A 22,017-nucleotide genomic window follows, 5' to 3' on the forward strand; every position below is an offset into this window, starting at 1 on the left:
TTAAATCTATACTCGATGTTAACAAATTTCTCTTCTTCAGAAACGCTTTCCTTGCCATTGCCATTCTACATTTTACATCCTCTCTACTTCGACGATCATCAGTATTTTGCTCCCCAAATAGCAAAACTCATTTACTACTTCATGCGTCTCATTTCCTAATCTAATTCCCTCAACATCACCCGACTTAATTCGACTACATTCCATTATCCTCATTTTGCTTTTGTTGATATTTATCTTATACCCTCCCTTCAAGACACTGTCCATTCCGTTCAACTGCTCTTCCAAGTCCTTCGTTGTCTCTGACAGAATTACAGTCTCATCGCTGAACCTCAAAGTTTTTATTTCTTCCCATTGGATTTTAATACCTACTCCGAACTTTTCTTTTGTCTCCTTTACTGCTTGCTCAATATACAGATTGAATAACATCGGGGAGAGGCTACAACCTTGTCTCACACCCTTCCCAACCACTGCTTCCCTTTCATGTCCCTCTACTCTTGTAACTGCCATCTGGTTTCTGTACAAATTGTAAATAGCCTTTCCCTCCCTATATTTTACCCCTACCACCTTCAGAATTTGAAAGAGAGTATTCCAGTCAACATAGAGAAAGCTTTTGACTAAGTCTACAAATGCTAGAAACGTAGGTTTGCCTTTGCTTAATCTTTCTTCTGAGATAAGTCGTAGGGTCAGTATTGCCTCACGCTTTCCAACATTACGGAATCCAAACTGATCTCAGGCAAATGCCGGGATGGTTCCTTTGAAAGGGCACGGCCGATTTCCTTCCCAATCCTTCCCTAACCCGAGCTTGCGCTCCGTCTCTAATGACCTCGTTGTCGACGGGACGTTAAACACTAACCACCACCACCACCAAACTGATCTTCCCCGAGGCCGGCTTCTACCAGTTTTTCCATTCGTCTGTAAAGAATTCTGGTTACCATTTTGCAGCTGTGACTTATTAATCTGATAGTTCGGTAATTTTCACATCTGTCAACACCTGCTTTCTTTGGGATTGGAATTATTATATTCTTCTTGAAGTCTGAGGTTATTTCGCCTGTCTCATACATCTTGCTCACCAGATGGTAGAATTTTGTCAGGACTGGCTCTCCCAAGGCTGTCAGTAGTTTTAATGGAATGTTGTCTACTCCCGGGGCCTTGTTTCGACTTAGGTCTTTCAGTGCTCTGTCAAACTCTTCACGCAGTATCATATCTCCCATTTCATCTCCATCTACATCCTTTTCCATATCCATAATATTGTCCTCAAGAACATCGCCCCTGTATAAACCCTCTATATACTCCTCCCACCTTTCTGCTTTCCCTTCTTGTCTTATAACTGGGTTTCCATCTGAGCTCTTGATATTCATGCAAGTTGTTCTCTTTTCTCCAAAGGTCTCTTTAATTTTCCTGTAGGAAGTATCTATCTTACCCCTCGTGAGATAAGCCTCTACATCCTTACATTTGTCCTCTAGCTATCCCTACTTACCCATTTTGCACTTCCTGTCGATCTCATTTTTGAGACGTTTGTATTCCTTTTTGACTGCTTCATTTACTGCATTTTTGTATTTTCTCTTTTGATCAATTGAATTCAGTATCTCTTCTGTTGCCCAAGGATTTCTACTACCCCTCGTCTTTTTACCTACTTGATCCTCTGCTGCCTTCACTATTTCATTCCTCAAAGCTACCCATTCTTCTTCTACTGCATTTCTTTTTCCCACACCTGTGAATTGTTCCCTTATGCTCTCCCTGAAACTCTGTACAACGTCTGGTTTAGTCAGTTTATCCAGGTCCCATCTCCTTAAATTCCCACCTTTTTGCAGTTTCTTCAGCTTTAATCTACAGTTCATAACCAATAGATTGTGGTCAGAGTCCACATCTGCCCCTGGAAATGTCTTACAATTTAAAACCTGGTTCCTAAATCTCTGCCTTACCATTATATAATCTATCTGATACCTTTTAGTATCTCCAGGATTCTTCCAGGTATACAACGTTCTTTTATGATTCTTGAACCAAGTGTTAGCTATGATTAAGTTGTGCTCTGTGCAAAATTCTACCAGGCGGCTTCCTCTTTCATTTCTTGGCCCCAATCCATATTCACCTCCTATGTTTCCTTCTCTTCCTTTTCCTACTGTGGAATTCCAGTCACCCATGACTATTAAATTTTCGTCTCCCTTCACTACCTGAATGATTTCTTTTATCTCATCATACATTTCATCAATTTCATTATCATCTGCGGGGCTAGTTGGCATATAAACTTGTACTACTGTAGTAGGCGTGGGCTTCGTGTCTATCTTGGCCACAATAATGCGTTCACTATGCTGTTTGTAGTAGCTTACCCGCACTCCTATTTTTTTATTCATTATTAAACCTACTCCTGCCTTACTCCTATTTGATTTTGTATTTATAACCCTGTATTCACGTGATCAAAAGTCTTGTTCCTGCTGCCACCGAACTTCGCTAATTCCCACTATATCTAACTTTAACCTATCCATTTTCCTTTTTAAATTTTCTAACCTACCTGCCCGATTAAGTGATCTGACATTCTACGCTCCGATCCGTAGAAAGTCAGTTTTCTTTCTCCTGATAACGACATCCTCTTGAGTAGTCCCCGCCCGGAGATCCGAATGGGGGACTATTTTACCTCCGGAATATTTTACCCAAGAGGACCCCATCATCATTTATCCATACAGTAAAGCTGCATGCCCTCGGTAAAAATTACGGCCGTAGTTTCCCCTTGCTTTCAGCCGTTCGCAGTATCACAATAGCAAGTCCGTTTAGGTTAGTGTTACAAGGGCAGATCAGTCAATCATCCAGACTGTTGCCCCCTGCAACTACTGAAAAGGCTGCTGCCCCTCTTCAGGAACCACACGTTTGTCTGGCCTCTCAACAGATGCCCCTCCGTTGTGGCTGAACCTACGGTATGGCCATCTGTATCGTTGAGACACGCAAGCCTCCCCACTGACGGCAAGGTCCATGGTTCAGGGTGGAGTCAAGAATGCCTAAGCAGACAATAGCATTCCTTTCTATTCGGCTGCTGACTGCCAAGGAGGCTGCAGCGGTCGAGTGTGTGAGGCGCCGCTGCCAGCTGACGGCGGCCGGGTGTGTCAGCTGAGGTGACAGCCGGCACGCAGCTGGCTGTGGGAATGCAGCGCCTGGCGGCGGGTGCTGTGTGGCACGGCTGTGCCTAGTCGGCTGCGGGCGGCGCCGTGCGCCCGTGGCTGGCTGACCCCACCAACCCCTTGGCTGGTTGCAACAGTCAGAGTCCGATGTCACAACGAGGGGTGTCGGTGCCAGAAGACCGACAGCCATAAATATAATTAAACCGACACAGACAGGTACGCCTCATCTCTTCCGTTCCCTGGTATCAGTGTACGCGTAAGATTAGGGCACACACCGGAACAAAGTGGCAACACAAAATACCGGTACCTGAAAACACACAAAAACAGGAAAGACTGACCACTGAGAACGAAATGTCAGTAGAAATTAAAAATCGAGCTCTTCCATTATAGCCAGTAACTCTCGATTCATACCTTTGCAAGATGTATGGAAATGATGCTCTAAGCCCCCCCCCCCCCTTCCTGACTCTGACTTTTGCTGTTGCACATGGATTAAGAAGAAACGCGAACTGACTGTAATCGACCATGCAATTGGAGTAGAAAAGAGCTTGGCACCTGCAATAATTTAATTGGATACAAATTAAGGAAAGGTTCATTAACGTACTGAGAAATGAAAGGGTTGCTCTACCGATTAACAGAATGAAACTTCTGTCCAAAATAACAATTTGATTTATTATGACTAAACTCAAAATAATAAACAAAACACATGAAACATTTACAATACGTCAAATTGTATACTCAAATAAATGCTGTGAAGGTGCAGTTGTCCATAAACTAGATTGTGACATTTATGACCAAGTGGTATGTGGAGCCAATTCCTTGCAACTCAAATCTTAAGACATACACCCGGCCAACCCAACATTAATTGCTGCTACAGTAGAGATAACTCAGACAATGAACACCCAAGACGGAACCACGTAAGAAAAGACGGGAACATGCGCGCTCTGCTGAGCTCTGATTATCACAGAGCAAAATTCCCTAATCTGCCAGTGCTGCGGACATACATTACCAAGCTGTCTTTGTAACTGCAAGGACACGATCTGATGTACCGGAAGCGATGGCTGGTTGCCTCGACGTCCAGTCATGCTGATGATACTGTCACGAGTATAGCCCAAAACAAATTATCCTATCAATACAAATGCGCCTCTGAGCGAGACGAAGAAGGCTCGCCAACAATCACTGACGGTACAGTGATTGATTTTAACAAGGGAAGTCACACAGTAACTCCGATACAGTCAACTTTAGCCAAAACTGCTCAAGACGGAAAACATAGGCTGCTTGTACGCAGAACGCTCAATTGCCAACCGTACTCGGAAAGTTACGTTGAAGTCGAAGCTTGAGCAACTTCGTCAAACAGTTACAATTAAATGAAAGTGTATTAGACAGCCAACGGAAGGCAGGCTGTCCAGAGCAGCGAGAGCTCAGTCTTGTAGCCTACTCCGGCGAGAGCCGACTCACTCAAGAGCACCCATACAAGCGAACACCGAACATTCCCGCCCCCACGACAGTGGCCGTTGTTAAACGTTCCAATCAGCAACTCGAAAACCGGCGGGAAATTTTACTCTATTGCCGATGCACTAGTATTCCACCAATGGAGATACTTGGCGCCAATTTCTGCGCCGATTTTGCTACGTCACGGAGCTATCCCCTGAGCAAGCCAATCACAGTTATGATATTGCAGAAAACGCGGGAATTTGCCCTCCAAGACTGCCTGGGAACACAAGTCATTCCCACACCTCGTTGGTAGCCCGCCAGAAAGTGTTTTCACTAAGTTTCTGCGACGTAACGGAATCTCTAGCCCCAGCCGCTCCTTCAGGCCCCTGTGGGCGTGTCGCCCCCGCTCTTATGACAATGTCGGCGACTAGAAAGCATCCACTCGACTCCCTCACACCCGTCGCCTTAACCCTTTCAAGATCAGCAGGACCCACCTGTCACCAGACCACCCAGGTGACGAGAGACCCTGTGTGGGAAGTCCGCGTGTGAAGGAGTAGCAACTTTTCACCGTATGCAGTTAGAGAGGAAAATCTAATTACTCAGAGTATGATAGAAATATGAGAGGCGGCTCATGCCACCTCTCACCTTTACTCATACTGATGTGTAAGGCTTATTTAAGTCTCAGTGACACGATTATAATTTGCGAGCCCCTCCTGGAGCCGAGGTACAGTAAAAGAACTTCAGTCCCTACAGGTTGCCTCCCTGGCAGCCGTAAACTGGTGGCGGAGAGCTGGGCGCGGCACAGTTCTTCGGCCCCTCTGGTGTCCTCACGCTGCACTCGCCGCCCGCCCTCGGGCAGCCACCCACACCAGTCTGACGCCGACTGCCAGCCCTCCACACGTACTGCTCTACACTCACACACTTTTCGCATTTTTTTTCCCCTTTGGATCGGTTGTCTCACTTACATCCACAAAACTGACCCATTGGTCACTCGTCTCCCTTCTATCCCGCTTCCGTGCTAGGACTTTCCTAGGAAATCTCCCGACATAGCCGTCGTCGGGAAATCCACAAACATACTTTTTCAAAAGAACAGCAATTCTTTGCAGCTAACGAATCACGTTCTTTTCGTATTTATTAATAGCCAGGGAGTTCCTAGGGCCGCTACGGTTCCATAACTACGCTAGATATCACCCTCATTTTTTAGCAAACTTAATTGTAAAGGTGTTAGGGATAAAATACAGGGAGCTAAAGGCTATTTACACTTTGTACAGAAACCAGATGGGAGTTATAAGAGTAGAGGGGAATGAAAGGGAAGCAGTGGTTGGGAAGGGAGTGAGATAGGGTTGTATCCTATCCCCGATGTTAATCAGTCTGTATATTGAGCAAGCAGTAAAGGAAACAAAAGAAAAATTCGTAGTAGGAATTAAAATCCATGGGGGAGAAATAAAAACTTTGAGGTCAGAGACAGCAAAGGACCTGCAAGAGCAGCTGAACGGAATGGACAGTGTCTTGAAAGCAGGATATAAGATGAACGTCAACAAAAGCAAAACCAGGATAATGGAATGTAGTCGAATTAAGTCGGATGATGCTGAGGGCATTAGATTAGGAAATGAGACACTTAAAGTAGTAAAGGAGTTTTGCTATTTGGGGAGCAAAATAACTGATGATGGACGAAGTAGAGAGGATATAAAATGTAGACTGGCAATGGCAAGGAATGCGTTTCCGAAGAAGAGAAATTTGTTAACATCGAGTATAGATTTAAGTGTTAGCAAGTCGTTTCTGGAAGTATTTGTATGGAGTGTAGCCATGTATGAAAGTGAATTATGGACGATAGGAAGAGAATAGAAGCTTTCGAAATGTGGTGCTACAGAAGAATGCTGAAGATTAGATGGGTACATCACATAACTAATGAGGAGGTATTGAATAAAATTCGGGAGAAAAAAAAATGGTTCAAATGGCTCTGAGCACTATGGGACTTAACATCTATGGTCATCAGTCCCCTAGGACTTAGAACTACTTAAACCTAACTAACCTAAGGACAGCACACAACACCCATCCATCACGAGGCAGAGAAAATCCGTGACCCCGCCGGGAATCGAACCCGGGAACCCGGACGTGGGAAGCGAGAACGCTACCGCACGACCACGAGATGCGGGCAAAATTCGGGAGGAGTTTCTGGCGTAGCTTGACAAGAAGAAAGGAACGGTTGTTAGGACATGTTCTGAGGCATCAAGGGATCACAAATTTAGCACTGGAGGGCAGCGTGGAGGGTAAAAATCGTAGAGGGAGACCAAGAAATGAATACACTAAGCAGATTCAGAAGGATGTAGGTTGCAGTAGGTACTGCGAGATGAAGAAGCTTGCACACGATAGAGTAGCATGCAGAGGTGCATCAAACCAGTCTCAGGACTGAAGACCACAACCACAATTTTAATCGGGTTAATTTTGCTGTACCTGATCGCTGAGGTAGGACTGTCATCCTGTTGCATCATTTAACTGAATAATAAACCCACGTCACTGTCTTCCACCATTAGTCACGGACTCGTCATTCTCACCGCAGTGACCGCCGTCCTAAGCAAGTTTCCTTCGTTCTCTTTAACCGAAGACACATACGCACCGAGTTGAAACGTCCCATCCGATTAACGATGTACTGACTGACCCTCCTCATCCTTAGTAGGAAAAATTAATATCTTCGCAGAGTCAACTCGCACCCTGCACTGCCACGAAAAAAGTTGTTTTACTTCGGGATTAGTTTCAAGTAGGGCGGAACATACAATGGAGACACGTATACCGAGGACCACGTGTCGACGTGTCGTGAAACCGCAGGGCTGCGTCCTTGCGTGCACTCGCCACGTGCGGCGCTGCCGGGTCTTGACACATACTGCACGACGGTGTGCGGCGGTCCGGACGAGGACCGCCTTTCCTCACTTTGCCAGTTTAACACTGGCAGTCGAAATTTACGCCGCCACCCGGATTCGAACTGACCAGCTGCGCGTCACGACTGCGCGCACACACACACACACACACACACACACACACACACACACACACACACACACACACGTGATCGATGCCGATGGAGCAACTTCTCATCAGTTTTTGTTTTAAAAACAGAGTGATAAGAGGACCGTGAGAACTTGGTCTGAAACGTAGCCTCTCCCATATTCTGTTAGCTACACTCCTCAGATCCTTACAATAAACCAAAAAAGAGTGATCCGAGATCTTTAGCATCACAGATTGTGATATAAGACTACAAAATGAAAATAAGCGTATTTGAAACATAGCTGAATAGTGGCGGTGTATGTCTATGGAAGAATAACTAGAAGAAGACCGTGACTGAACCACACAGATCAAGTTACAAAATATATATATGCTTCTATTCTGAAATGAAGAAGAAAGAACTGAGAGCTATAGATCTCTTGCCAGCCAGTTCTCAGACTGATTGTAAAGGAAAACGACGTGCAACGTCGACATCCACGTTTATCTCGAGGCGTGCGGCTGTTGAGGTTTCTCGGCATTTCAGTGACTCCCTTCCGTCGCTCAAAGACCCTCAGTCCAGTCGTGCTGTCCTCCCCAGTACTGCCAGTGCCCGCCCTCAAGGCTAAGCAGTCGGCGCGTGTGACTGCCGCGCTGGTGACCCGCGGCCGATTCCCGACGCTGCCAGACAGTTTTCCTCGGTGGAGGGACTCGAATAGGGTGCATTCAGCTTGGTGATGCTAACTGACTGAGGACTAGCGGCTCCCAGGAACCTCAATAAGGTCCGAAGAGCAGTGTGCTGACCTTATGACCCTCCATACTGCGTCCAAATGAGACGGTTGGCATACAATGACACGGCGGTCGGTCACTGACGGGGCCAGTAGACGGAGCCACACACAAAATATTCCGTCATACATGAACAGTACTTCACGCTGGGTCACACGAGTGTTTCCTCTCTTTGAGGACTGACTGCATTTTCCCAGTATCCTACAAATGAACCGAAGTCGGCAACCACTCGGCCTATGTGTTCGTTACATCTGGTATCGCTACAAACTGTTGTACCCAGGAATTTTTATCGATTTGAGTCATTTCAGTTGTGACTCACTGTTATCTGCATTTTATAAAGTGCATAATTTTTACGTTTCTGAAATACAAAGCAAATCGCCATTCTTTGCACCATACTGAAATATTGTCACGTAGAAGAAGGTGTAATTAGATGAATGACGGACACTAACTTCACTTAACTTGCACATGCAAGAGCGCGGGGTGAACTGCCTCCGGCCAGAATACGTACAGTATATATACAGCTACGGAACATTCCAATACAATGATTCTTGACATTTCTGGAAATAAGCGATTAGGACAGCACAACACCCACTCCAGGTGAGTTTTGCACACACGACCCTCCATTCAACAGTTTAGTATCATAACCAATACACCACGGAGCTACTCAGCGTCTCCTGCGACAATATTATTACGATCGGACTGAATATTTGTGTAATTGAAAGGGATCAGTCGAATTCGTTTCATATATTTGTTTCACTTAGTTGTGTTGTTTCTGGAATTTGATTTTACGGAAGCGAACCTCAACGAAGGAAAAGAGCCCTGTTTTGCCGGCCGGGTGGCCTTGCGGTTCTAGGCGCTACAGTCCGGAACCGCGTGATCGCTACGGTCGCAGGTTCGATTCCTGTCTCGGGCATGGATGTGTGTGATGTCCTTAGGTTATTTCGGTTCAAGTAGTTCTAAGTTCTAGGGGACTGATGACCTTAGAAGTTAAGTCCCATAGTGCTCAAAGCCATTTGAACCATTTTTGAGCCCCATTTCTTCTTCTTTGAATCAGTCCATCTATTTTTTGTTATCCTAATTCTCTTTCCCACCTCGTAACCTACGTTTTTATACTGTGTGTGTGAAAGAGAGCGAGACGAGTGTGTTTCCTCGTGGATGAAGGCAGCCTGGTAGTCCACCAGTGCAGTCTCGCCAGCGTAGTGTGGCTACGAAGGAGGGCAAAGAGGTTTACCAGCAGACAGAGACAAGTACTGTTCTGTGAAAGTTTACAGAGGAGTTGGTATCAGGCAGCAGTGATCTGTGGTTTAGCGTTGTTCCCTTCTCTGGCTTCTGGAGTGGGTGAGTGCTGGTCGGTCGAATCACTGAACCCTCTCGTCTGACCTCTTCATCAGTCAGGTCATGTCGCTTGTTACCATTCTTAGACAGGATCATTACTGGTGACGAAACATGCATCCATCAGTACGAGCCGGAGAGTAGACAGCAGAGTATGGAATGGAAACATCCAAATTGGCTGTGTAAGAAAAAGTTAAAGACCCAGCCGTCCGCAGGAAAACTGATGCTTACGGCTTTTTGGGACGCACGAGTTCCAGTACTGGAACATTACGGGTAAAGGGGCACGACAATAAACAGTGCACGTTACAGTGAGATGCTTACTGCCAGGCTAAAGCCTGCAATTCCAAACAAACCCCGAGGATTGCTGTCAAAAGGTGTTGTGTTGTTGCACGACAATACCCGTCCGCATACTGCTGCCCACACTGCTGAAACGCTCCAGAAACTCAAATTTGAAGTACTGGATCATCCTCCATATAGTCCCCATCTGACCCCTTCTGACTATCACTTGTTTGGTCCACTCAGACGGGCATTAAGGTGCCGTCTCTCGGTCGAAGCAGTGCAAGAAGCGGTGCATTACCGGCTCGCAGTTCAACCGAGAACCTTCCTTTGTGGGGGCATCAGGAAGCCTGTATAGCGATGGACCAGGTGCGTTGAAACGCAAGGTGACTGTGTCGAAAATTGATATTCCTGTAAGTTTCCTATTTGATTACAATAAAATTTTATAACTACTTTGCGGATAATAATGGACTTACCCTCGTATATTAACATGTCTGCGAGCTTATTAATATAGTACCTAAATAACAAGGACGTTAACAGGTGTCTGGAAATATTTCGATGACTCTCCATCCAGGATAACATGTTGCATCGCTTTATCAAGAGATCCTGAATCCTGTCGCAAATTTCCTTTGATACTCCGTGTGATCGCAGTTTCGGTGATACATGTTCATGAGGTAATGATACAAATGCTATTCGAAAGTCACTACGCACTGAATCCACTTGACTGCCTCGATCAATGTCTCTCGTGTAAGGAAAGAGTGAGTCGTATTTTGCACGATGGACCTTTTCGGAATCCACGCTGTCTGGTATGCAGAAGTCACTCTGTTTGAGATATCCCATTACGCTCGAACTCTGGTTGCATTTTTAAGATACTACGGCAGATGGGTATCGATGAATAGGACAGTAGTTTGTGTAGGACGTCTGCTATACTTCCCTTATATGAGCGTGATCTATGTTTCCGTGCGACCACGTGGCTGGGTTCGTGACCATACCGGTAACATTCTAGACAGGTTGAGAGGTGGCATGAGCCCCCTCTCATATTTCTATCTTACTCTGAGTAATTCGATTTTCCTCTCTAATTGCATGCGGTGAAAAGTCGCTATTCCTTCACACGCGGACTTCCCACGCAGCATCTCTCGTCACCCGGGTGGTCCGGTGACAGGTGGGTTCTGCTGATCTTGAAAAGGTTAAGCCGACGGGTGTGAGGGAGTCGAGTGGATGCTTTCCAGACGCCGACATTGTCATAAGAGCGGGGGCGACACGCCCACGGGTCTGATGGAGCGGCTGGGCTAAAGATTCCGTTACTTCGCAGAAACTTAGTGAAAAACACTTTCTAGCGGGCTATCAGCGAGGCGCGGGAATGACTTGTGTTCCCAGGCAGTCTTGGAGGGCAAATTCCCGCGTTTTCTGCAATATCATAACTGTGATTGGCTTGCTCAGGGGATAGCTCCGTGACGTAGCAAAATCGGCGCAGAAATTGGCTCCAAGTATCTCCATTGGTGGAATAGTACTGCGTCGGCAATAGAGGGGAATTTTCCGCCGGTTTTCGAGTTGCTGATTGGAACGTTTAACAACGGCCACTGTCGTGGTGGCGGGAATGTTCTGTGTTCGGCCTGTACGGGTGCTCTTGAGGGAGTCGGCTCTCGGTCGGAGTAGGTTACAAGACTGAGCTCTCGCTGCTCTGAACCGCCTGCCTTCCGTTGGCTGTCTAATATACTTTCATTTAATTGTAACTGTTTGACGAAGTTGCTGAAGTTTCGACTTCAACGTAACTTTCCGAGTACAGTTGGCAATTGAGCGTTCTGCGTACAAGCGGACTATGTTGTCCGTCTTGAGCAGTTTTGGCTAAAATTGACTACCGGAGTTACTGTGTGACTTCTCTTGTTAAAATCACTCATTGTACCGTCAGTGATTGTGTGGCGGGCCTTCTTCGTCTCCCTCAGAGGCGTATTTGTGTTGCTAGGAGATCTTTAGTGTGGAACAACCAGACCAGTAGAATTTGTTTCGGGCTATACTCGCGACATTATCATCACCACGACGGGACGTCGAAGCAACCAGCCATCGCCTCCGGTATGCCAGCCACATCGTGTCCTTGCAGTTAAGAAGACAGCTGGGTAATGTACGTCCGCAGCACCGGCAAATCAGGGAATTTTGCTAGGTGATAATCAGAGCTCAGCAGAGCGCGTGTTCGTCTTTTCTAACTTTGTTCTGTCTTGGGTGTTCATTGTCTGAGTTATCACTACTGTAGCAGCAATTAATGTTGGGTTGGCAGGGTGTTTCTCTTAAGATTTGAGTTGCAGGGAACTGGCTCCACATGCCACTTCGTCATAAATGTCACAATCTAATTTATGGACAACTTCACCTTCACAGCATTTATTTGAGTGTCCAATTTGATGTATTGTAAATGTTTCGTGTGTTTTGTTTATTATTTTGAGTTTAGTCATAATAAATCAAATTGTTATTTTGGACAGAACTTTCATTCTGTTAATTGGTAGAGCAACCCTAAAATTTCTCACTACGGCAATGAAACTTTCCTTTATCTAATTAATTTCTATCCAATTAAATTATTGCAGGTGTCAAACTCTTTTCTGCTCCACTTGCAGAGTCGATTACAGTCAGTTCGCGTTTCTTCTTAATCCATGTGCAACAGCAAAAGTCGGAGTTAGAAAAGGGGGGGGGGGGCTTAGAGCATTATTTCCATATGAAGATTCGAGAAGAATTTAGTGCTAAATACACTGCTAGCGCCGGCACCTCGCAAGGTAAAGGTACACATCCCCCTGTTCACCATACCTGCCATCAACAACAAAAGTGGCAGGATTTGTGAAGCTACAGCTGGAACCAAAAATGTAGGGAGTTGAGTAAGTGCAGACAGAAAGCCAAAGACAGTCCCTCCTCCCCCCCCCCCCCCGGCACCACTAATAAAAATAATATAACATGGAGAATGAACGCTAGCTCTGTGAACGTAGGTGGAAACAAATGGAGGAAACAGTACTTCCCCCCCATCCCGCCACCCCTCGTTTACACACGGCTTCATGCACTGGGGTGACAAAAGTCATGGGCCAGGTCCCAGTATCGTGTCGGACCTCCTCCTGCAGCAGCTCGTCGTGGCGTCGACTCAACAAGTCGTTTGAACTCCCCTGCAGAAATACTGAGCCGTGCTGCCTCTACAGCCGTCCGTAATTGCGCAAGTGTTGCCGGTGAAGGATTTTGTGCACGGACTGATCTCTAAATTATGTCTCATAATTGTTCGATGAAATTCATGTCGGGTGATGTGAGTGGCCAAATAATTCACTCGAATTGTCCAGTATGTTCTTCAAACTAGTCGCGAAAAATTGTGGCCCAATGATGTAGCGCATTCTCATCTATAAAAATTCCGTAGTTGTTTGGCGATATGAAGACTACGATCGACCTAAATGGTCTCCGAGTAGCCGAACATGACCATTTCCAGTCAACGACCAGTTAAGTTGGATCAGACAACCCAGTCCATTCCGTGTACACACAGCCCACACCATTATAGAACCACTACCAGCTTGCCTTGATGACAGCTTGGGTCCTTGGCTTCGTCGGGGGTCTCCGCCACACTCGAACCCTGCCATCACTTTTTACCAACTGAAATTGCGACTCATCTGACCAGGCGACGGTTTTCCAATCGTCTACGGTCCAACTGATGAGTTCCCGAGCCCGGCATAGGCGCTGCAGGCGATATCGTGCTGTTACCAAAGGCAGTCGCGTCGGTCGCCCGGTGCCACAGCCCATTAACGCATAATTCCGCCGTAATGTCCTAATGGATACGTTCGTCGTACGCCTCACATTGATTTGTGCAGTTATGTAACGCAGTGTTGCTTGTCTGTTAGCACTGACAACTCAACGCAAACGCAGCTGCTCTCGGTCGGTAAGTGGAGGCCGTCGGCCACTGCATTGCCCGTGGTGAGAGGTAATGCCTGAAATCTGGTATTCTCCGCACGCTCTTGACGCTGTGGAACTTGGAATACTGAATTCCCTAACGATTTTCTAAATGCTATGTCGCATACACCCTTCCGCGTCCTATGTCTGTTAATTCCCACCGTGCAGCCATAATCACGTCGGAAATCCCGTCACGTGTATCACCTGCATACAAGTGACAGATCCCTCAATGCAGTGTCCTTTTATATCTTGTGTGCGTGATGGTACCCTCCTATCCCAAGAATTTTGTCAGCTCAGGACATATTCTAAAGCGTTACTGCACTCCGTCTTCAGGCCACGCGTGGCCTGCCGGCACCATCCGACCGCCGTGTCATCCTCAGTGGAGGATGCGGATAGGAGGGGCGTGGGGTCAGCACACCGCTCTCCCGGTCGTTGTGATAGTATTCTGGACCGAAGCCGCTACTATTCGGTCTAGTAGCTCCTCAATTGGCATCACGAGGCTGAGTGCACCCCGAAAATTGGCAACAGCGCATGGCGGCCTGGATGGTCACCCATCCAAGTGCCGACCACGCCCGACAGTGCTTAACTTCGGTGATCGCACGGGAACCGGTGTATCCACTGCGGCAAGGCCGTTGCTAGAGCGTTACTGGGCAAATCAAAACTAGAAAATTAAAAAAAAAGAACGTAGAGTCGGAACAGAGCTCTCGAACTCAGGTATACTGACGCAGAAGTGTAGGCTCTACACTAGCTGGTCAGTACAGTTACAAAGTACAGAATGAAGATACACGTCGTGCGTGTACTAAATGTATTCAAATAGACTTTTTTTGACGTCCATTTCCTGTCGGAAATATGAACGTGTCAGAATCATCTTAGAGACTACGTGGCAGCTTACCTAGAGTTTCCATTTGTTAGTTTCTGCTAATTACGTAGTCAGATACAACGTCGTGTAACTGAGAGCGATCGACTTTAGACTTCAGCTTGTTAGTCTCACAGGCTGATAGATGTTCACCCCTCCCTCCCTTCCCCCACTTTGTTCGAGCCGCCTTTTAAGGGACGCACCCTCGAGCGACGAATCGCAGCAATCAGTCGCCAGGTTCGCGATCTGTCCGTAGATCGCGGGCGTGTGAGGGCGCAAATCGCAGTTGGTAGCCATTGATCGCCGATGGCACGTAATCCGATGAATTGACCTATTGTGGGGCTTCCCTTTTGTGTAGCTGTTAATCGTGTTGTTCAGTTGTGTTTCAAACCGGATTGGTCACATTGATTAAGGATGTTACGTTAGAATTAATAGGATTATTCAGGGGGATCGAATCAATGTGAAAAGTGAGGTCAAGGCGGGAACTTGCTACGCAGAAGTAGTAATTCGTACAAATGTAATAGCAATAATCACAATACGCATAGCTCTAGATGGTGGTTTTTAGGTATTCATGAAAGAGCTTGAGGCTTTTTTAAAAACTTCTGAACAGAGTGCGTAATGTTAAGCGCAGATTTGATTTTAATATTTTCGAGCATAGCTACTCTAGAGCTAGAGGTAAGTCCTTGACATTTCATATAATCGACCTTCCACTCAAACAACTTATAACAAGAGCGCAGTGCTGCTTTTGATAAAGTTCTATACAAAAGTCTAGACTGCAAGATCTATTCGACAAATACAGACTGGAAAGACTGACACAATATATATGAGGTTAATGAAAAACTTAATGTTTTCTGAAACATAGCATACAGCTACCAAGAAAAGGGCTTCAAAACAAGTTTAACTAATTCCAACTCCTCTTTTGGTTTCTTTTGTGGGCATTATTCGTCGGTATTAATACGTATGTAAATCGCCACCACAGCTAAATAATTCTACATCTACGTACATGGCAACTCTGAAAATCACACTTAAGTGCCTGGCAGAGCGTTCATTGAACAAACTTCACAATAATTCTCTGTTGTTCCACTCCCGAACGGCGAGCGGAAAGAATGAAACACTATTTCTTCCTGTGTGCGTTCTGATTTACCTTCATTTATTTTGATGATCGTTTCTCCCTATGTAGGTCACCGTTAACAAAATGTTTTCGCATTCGGAGGAGAAAGCTGGCGATTGAAGTTTCGTGAGAAGATCCCGCCGTAACGAGAGACGCCTGCAATCTCCCTCTCAGGTTCCGTGTCATGTCCGTGAGACACTTTCCCTTATTCCTAGATAATACGAAAGTGCTGCTCTTCTTTGTACTTTCTCAATGTACTCCGTTAATCCTGTCTGCTAACAATGCTAAACCGCGCAGCAGTTCTCGACAAGAGGACAGACAAACGTAGTGCAGGCAGTCTTTTTAGTAGAACTGTTGCATCTTCTAAGTGTCCCGCTAATAAAAAAAATGGTTCAAATGGCTCTGAGCACTATGGGACTCAACTGCTGTGGTCATAAGTCCCCTAGAACTTAGAACTACTTAAACCTAACTAACCTAAGGACAGCACACAACACCCAGCCATCACGAGGCAGAGAAAATCCCTGACCCCGCCGGGAATCGAACCCGGGAACCCGGGCGTGGGAAGCGAGAACGCTACCGCACGACCACGAGATTCGGGCCCCGCTAATAAAGCACAGTCTTTGGTTCGCCTTTCTATATATTGTTTCCAATTTAAGTTGTTCTTAATTGTAATTCCTAGGTATTTAGTGGAATTTAGGCCCTTTGAATTTGATTGATTTATCATGTAACAGAAGTTTAACGGATTCCTTTTAGCACTCATGTGGATGACTGCACGCTTTGCATTATTTAGGGTGAATTGCCAATTTCGCACCATCTCATATTCTCTCGTAAATCGTTTATATAGATGAGGAACAGCAAAGAGCCTACCTTGAGGAACTCCAGAAATCACTTCTGTTTTACTCAATGACTTTCCGTCAATTACTACGGACTGTGACCTCTCTGGCAGGAAATCACGAATCCAGTCGTACAACCGAGACGATATTCCGTAAACAAGCAGTTTGTCTGCTGGTGAGTTAGTGTCAAAAGCCTTCTGAAAATCTAGAAATGCGAAATCAATTAGAAATCCTTTGCAGATAGCACTCAGCACTGCGTGTGAGTAAAGAGCTAGTTGTGTTTCACAAGAACGATGTTCCCTAAATCCGTGTTGACTATACGTCAATAGACTCTTCGAGGTAATTCATAATGTTCGAACACAATATATGTTACAAAATCCCGTTGAATATCAACGTTAATGGTATGGGCATGTAATTTAGTGGATTAATCCTATTGCCTTTCTCGCATATCGATTTGCGCTGTGCAACTAGTAAGTTTGTTACTCTCCTTCAGAATGTAGACTTTAATAGAAATGGCCAGATAATGTTAATCAGAACACAGGGAGAAGTTTTGATCTAAATGACAATACATTTATTCATCCTTAACATCACAAGACAACAAAAATGATTAAAGAAACGTCACAGACACATTTTTATTTGACAAACGCTGTGACTAACATGGCGCCTATGGCGGACAAAGTGATCAGCTGGGGATCGACACACGACACTAACCAGAACACTAATCGCTTTATCCGACTTCATACACGTGAATCCGGGATATGGGACAAAGACTACGCCACCATCAAGCATCTATACTCTACCATTCCAAAAAGAAAAGTATGGTGCGAAAGAACAGAGTGCTGAGACACATACATTGGAGGCCTACGCCACAGCCCTGTTGGTCAAGGCGGCACACCACGATGCGTTCAGCGACTGAAGTCATGGACGACGGCAATGTGTTATTAATGGCGCACGACCGAAGAATGGAAGTACGCGGTCTCGCGTTCGGTTGATTCAGAACGCAGGTACTCTCTTACGAGCCTCCGAAACCCCAGTGGATTCCAGTGTGCAGTTGGACGCGTTTTCTGGTCTGCCAAACCAATTTGATTCCGTGCCACGACTATGCGTGACGGACTATGCCAAATGTTTAGACGGCTGCCTCAATACAAATAAGTACACCCACTCATCACTCGTTGTGTGCGTGATGCTAGACTCAGTACCTCTGACGGTTCGGAAGGTGACTGGCACAGGCCAATTAGAAGTGGCACACTAGCAAAGGACACAAGTCTCACTGTTTAGGTAGAGACCAGCAGTTTTTTACTAACAAAGTGCCAGTACAAGTGTGATCTTCTCTTTCTGTGAGATTCTTCCTCAGCTCAGTAGCAAAGCACAATTACATCTTAAACTTCCCCCACTTTAGCACAAGCCAATCACGAGCTGGAGCGCAGCATTCGAAGCTGGGAGAGCGCCCTTTGTTCTGCATACACCGATGTGACCAATCAGTGACAATAAAGTTAATTGGGAGAAAAGGAAAAAAGATTCAGCTTCACGGCCTTTTCCTCCATAAAAAGCTCGTTGTCTGCCCTGTTGTATCCATTTCGAAATTTCCAAAGAATGGCCATAAACTCACTAAAAGCCTCGTGCTTTGTAAGAGAGTCTGGACGCCTAGGCGCTAGTGACTTATTCCACGGAAATTCGCAGAACGCACCCAGATGTACCATCGGCTTCCTGCTTTATCGCCGGTCTACAGTGCGCTGGCCATTGCAGTGGTCACTTCTCGGCGCTAGTCAGTCTACCTGGGTTTGGATTCTGACCGACTGGCGCCAACCAACGTGCCTACACAATGAGACCACAAAACATGGCCGTCCGGAAATGTTTCCACCCAGGTTCCAGAAAAACGCGCTTCTCTCGGCCTATTGTCGGTGTGCTTTTACTGCAGTCGTTTCAATCGGTACCCTGTTCCTTTGAACGCAGGTAAAACTTACCGTTACTCCTTCCCTAGGACACGCGAGCAAGAGCATTAACTACTGCCCACCATTTCATCATGATGTGTGAAGTCAAACTGCGATAAAGATCATATTGCCTAAGAACATGAAGCCGCATAACACCGAATCAGAAGTGTGTGTGCTCTGCAATCTCTCAAACTTTCCAGTCCTTGGGTACGGATCTTTCATCGAGTGAGCGTTTGTATATGATTAAGTATGGAGCTATAACATCAGCATACTCTGAAAGGAACTTAATTGATACACAGTCTGCAGCAGAAGACTTGCTTTTATAACGAGACAGACGTTGCTCACTACTTCGAGAATACCTACTTCTAATACACTCATGTCGGCAGCTGTTCTTTATTCGAATTCTGGAATACTTATTTCGTGTTCTTTGTTGAAGGAAGTGTGGAGGGCTATGTTTAGTAACTCTGCTTTAGCGGCACTGTCGTCAACGAACGTATCCGTTAGGAGAGTGTGGCAAAATATGGCGTCAGCGAGCAATGACAGCAGACGAGCGACACTAGTGGCTCTGCTGACAGCGCGTCATCGCGTGCACCGCCTCTCCTGTGGTCGCCACCATATCGGTTGGACCATAGACTACAGGAAAACTGTGGCGTAGTTACACGAGTCCCGATTTCAGCTGATAAGGGCTGGTAGCACTGTTCTAGTGCGACGCAGACCCGTGAAGCCGCGGACCAAGGTTGTGAACAAGGCATTGTGCAAGCTGGTGGTGGCCACACAATGGTGTGGGCTGTGCTTGCGTGGAGCTGACTGGGTGCTCCGTCCGGAGATGGCCATGTCGCTACTTGGAGACCGTTTCCTGCCATTCGTGGACTTCATGTTCCCAAACAACAATAGAATTTTTATGTATGACAGTGCGCCATTCTGAATAATTCGTGCGAATGATTTGGCCACCCAGATCGTCCGACATGAATCCCATCGGACAATTATGGGAGATAATAGAGAAGTCAGTTCGTCCACAAAATCCTGCACCGGCAACACTTTTGCAATTTTGGACGGCCATAAAGGCAGCTCGGCTCAGTATTTCTTGTTGTGTCCATGGCACGCCGGGCAGGGGAAGGTCCGACATGGCATTCGGAAGCGTCCCGTGACTTCTCTCGCCTCAGTGTACACTACATTTCACTAAGAAAGGCCAGCTCAAATCCATAACTTGCGTTGCCTGATCATGATAAAAATATTAAGAAGTTTGGTAATTATCTGCGAAGTCTCTTGCTAGACCTGCAGGTGATGTAATGTACTACAGAAATGTGATTGGCATGAAAATCGTAGGGATGACAGTTGGTACTAACTGACTGCACTAGTAGTAGGAAATTAATGCGAAAATTGGGTTCCAATGTAGTTGATGAAGTAATACGAAACATTATACTGAGATCGTGTGATTTGCACGGTTGCAGGGGCAGCACCCTAGATAAAATACTCAGGGATGTACGAAGAGGGGAATGGATCGACTTCTGACTGTGGGGGAACGGACACAGCTGAAAATGGACAGAAATGCATGAAAGGGGGGGGGGGGCGGGGGCGTAGTGTGTGGGAGACAACAAGCTAAACATTAAAGGCAAATTGCATATTGAAAAAGGGGTTAATAAAAATGAATGTACTCTCATTTCTGCGTTAACAGTGCATAACAACACGTTACTTTTATTTCACACCTGCTTAACTGTTGTATAATTGCGAGGTGCCGGGGTGGAGAAGACTTTGTACCTCTTTCATTCAGACGAATCTTGCCTAAGAACGAGACATGCACTCGACCTCCTCCTTATCTACCAGCTACTGAACTATGCGCACAACGGTAACGGAAGGAAATGATGGTGGACCCTGCTAGTTCGTAAAATAAGGAGTGCATACTCACAATAATTCAGTAAGAATCGTAATCTACTCAAAAAAAGAGAACTTTATCATAATAAACAACAGGAAATGGGATTCTGCCTATATCTCCGAAATGATATACGGATTAAATATCACAATCAGATTTATTATATATCAGAACATAATTGTACATGATTGTCGACACACACACAGTAGGTTAAAGGATAGGGTATACTGAAATATTTTGAGAATAAGAGTTGGCTCGAGAACAAGGGGCTCCTACTCTCTGTGATGCACTAGATTGACGATAATGACTGGAGGTCCTAATGAATCAAATATTAATCTCCCGACTATACAGCAGTGTCGCAATTATCAGTGAGAGCTCAAATGGGATCACGTGGAGAAACAAGCAAGGCGGACTTGTAGCAAAGCGAACACGCGTGCTGCTAAGGGATTCAGTATAAGATTGATAAGGTCCTACAATGCCGGAGCTGCAAAATCCTGTACCAGTAATGAAATCTGCAGCACGTCGTCGGTAGGCAGCGTCCTGATGATGTAGGCGCCGACTTCTGCCGTGCAGCAACTCTGTGTCAGCCCCTGGCCGCGAAGGCTGTCCGAAAATTCTGAGTTCTTCCGAAAACGAGCGACCAAGTCGCAAGACCGTCCGACTCCGAGGAAGATCAGATCCCCAATCCTCTGCCCGCGCAACGCAAGAGCGAAGCCAACATTGCTCTACTCCCTACTCTCCTCGAAAACTGCGAATTAGAATTCAGTTCAGATTCCAAAATTCCCCCACCCTGTCTCACAACATCATTCGCGCCAATAGTGACCGTTCCCTCCAATTTCGAGCTGGGCTTTATGACGTCAACTACCCTCAGTTTAAGTTGACCAATCATGCCTCTGTTATTCAGCTGAAGGCGCTGAACTTCCAGTTTGACCGGCTACGAAAACAACCTGCCTAGACCACCGGCCATCCGGCGCCAGACAGTCGCCCCCAGCAGGGCACGGTCCAGAAGTATTCTCAGAATCAAGAGGACAATGCAGTCAGTCGGTGTCAGGAATCTTCGTTCCGGACGCACCGGAACGGTAAATACATAAACTGCGGTGACACTCAGACGTCTCGCAGGTCGTTTCGCCCTGCATACAATAGGCGAAACTCGACCGACGTCAGTCGTTCCGCCAGGCGCTTAAGCCTATTGTACGAACTCCTCAGAATTTAGGGAAATGCAGCCCCCGACCAGAAACGCAGTGTGCTGCGTCCTCTTATTCTCTCCTCGCACAGGCCACCCAGGGAACTAACCCAACATGTTTTGGAACCAAGTGAAAAGTATCTTTTGGCTTTCAGTACAAATGCTCTCATTACTATAACCTTATTCGGTGTGTTACTACCGTGCAATGACATACAACATTAATAAAATTGATGAAAATGAGGGCGACATGCAAAACAGGGCATGGAATCTCTCATAATGACCTCGTAGTCTAGAAGATAAAAATAATGACAGCTAGATCGGAATCGGACTTCCGAAGTCGGACATTCTGATGGAAAATCCTACACACAGCAGTGACTAGGGGCATAACCACAGAGTATTGAATGAACATATTTTTTGTA

General features: G+C 46.0%; 1 protein-coding gene and 1 pseudogene across 2 annotated transcripts in view; one reads left to right on the plus strand and one right to left on the minus strand.

The window, feature by feature from the left end:
* The window catches only part of LOC126251681 (GTP-binding protein GEM-like), a 517,230-nt gene that overhangs the window by 310,960 nt on the left and 184,253 nt on the right, over positions 1-22,017 (plus strand). The window lies entirely within an intron of this gene.
* LOC126254045 (5S ribosomal RNA) lies at positions 14,334-14,451 on the minus strand (annotated as a pseudogene).

This window comes from Schistocerca nitens, chromosome 4 (genome assembly GCF_023898315.1).
Source record: "Schistocerca nitens isolate TAMUIC-IGC-003100 chromosome 4, iqSchNite1.1, whole genome shotgun sequence".
Taxonomy (NCBI): Eukaryota; Metazoa; Arthropoda; class Insecta; order Orthoptera; family Acrididae; genus Schistocerca; species Schistocerca nitens.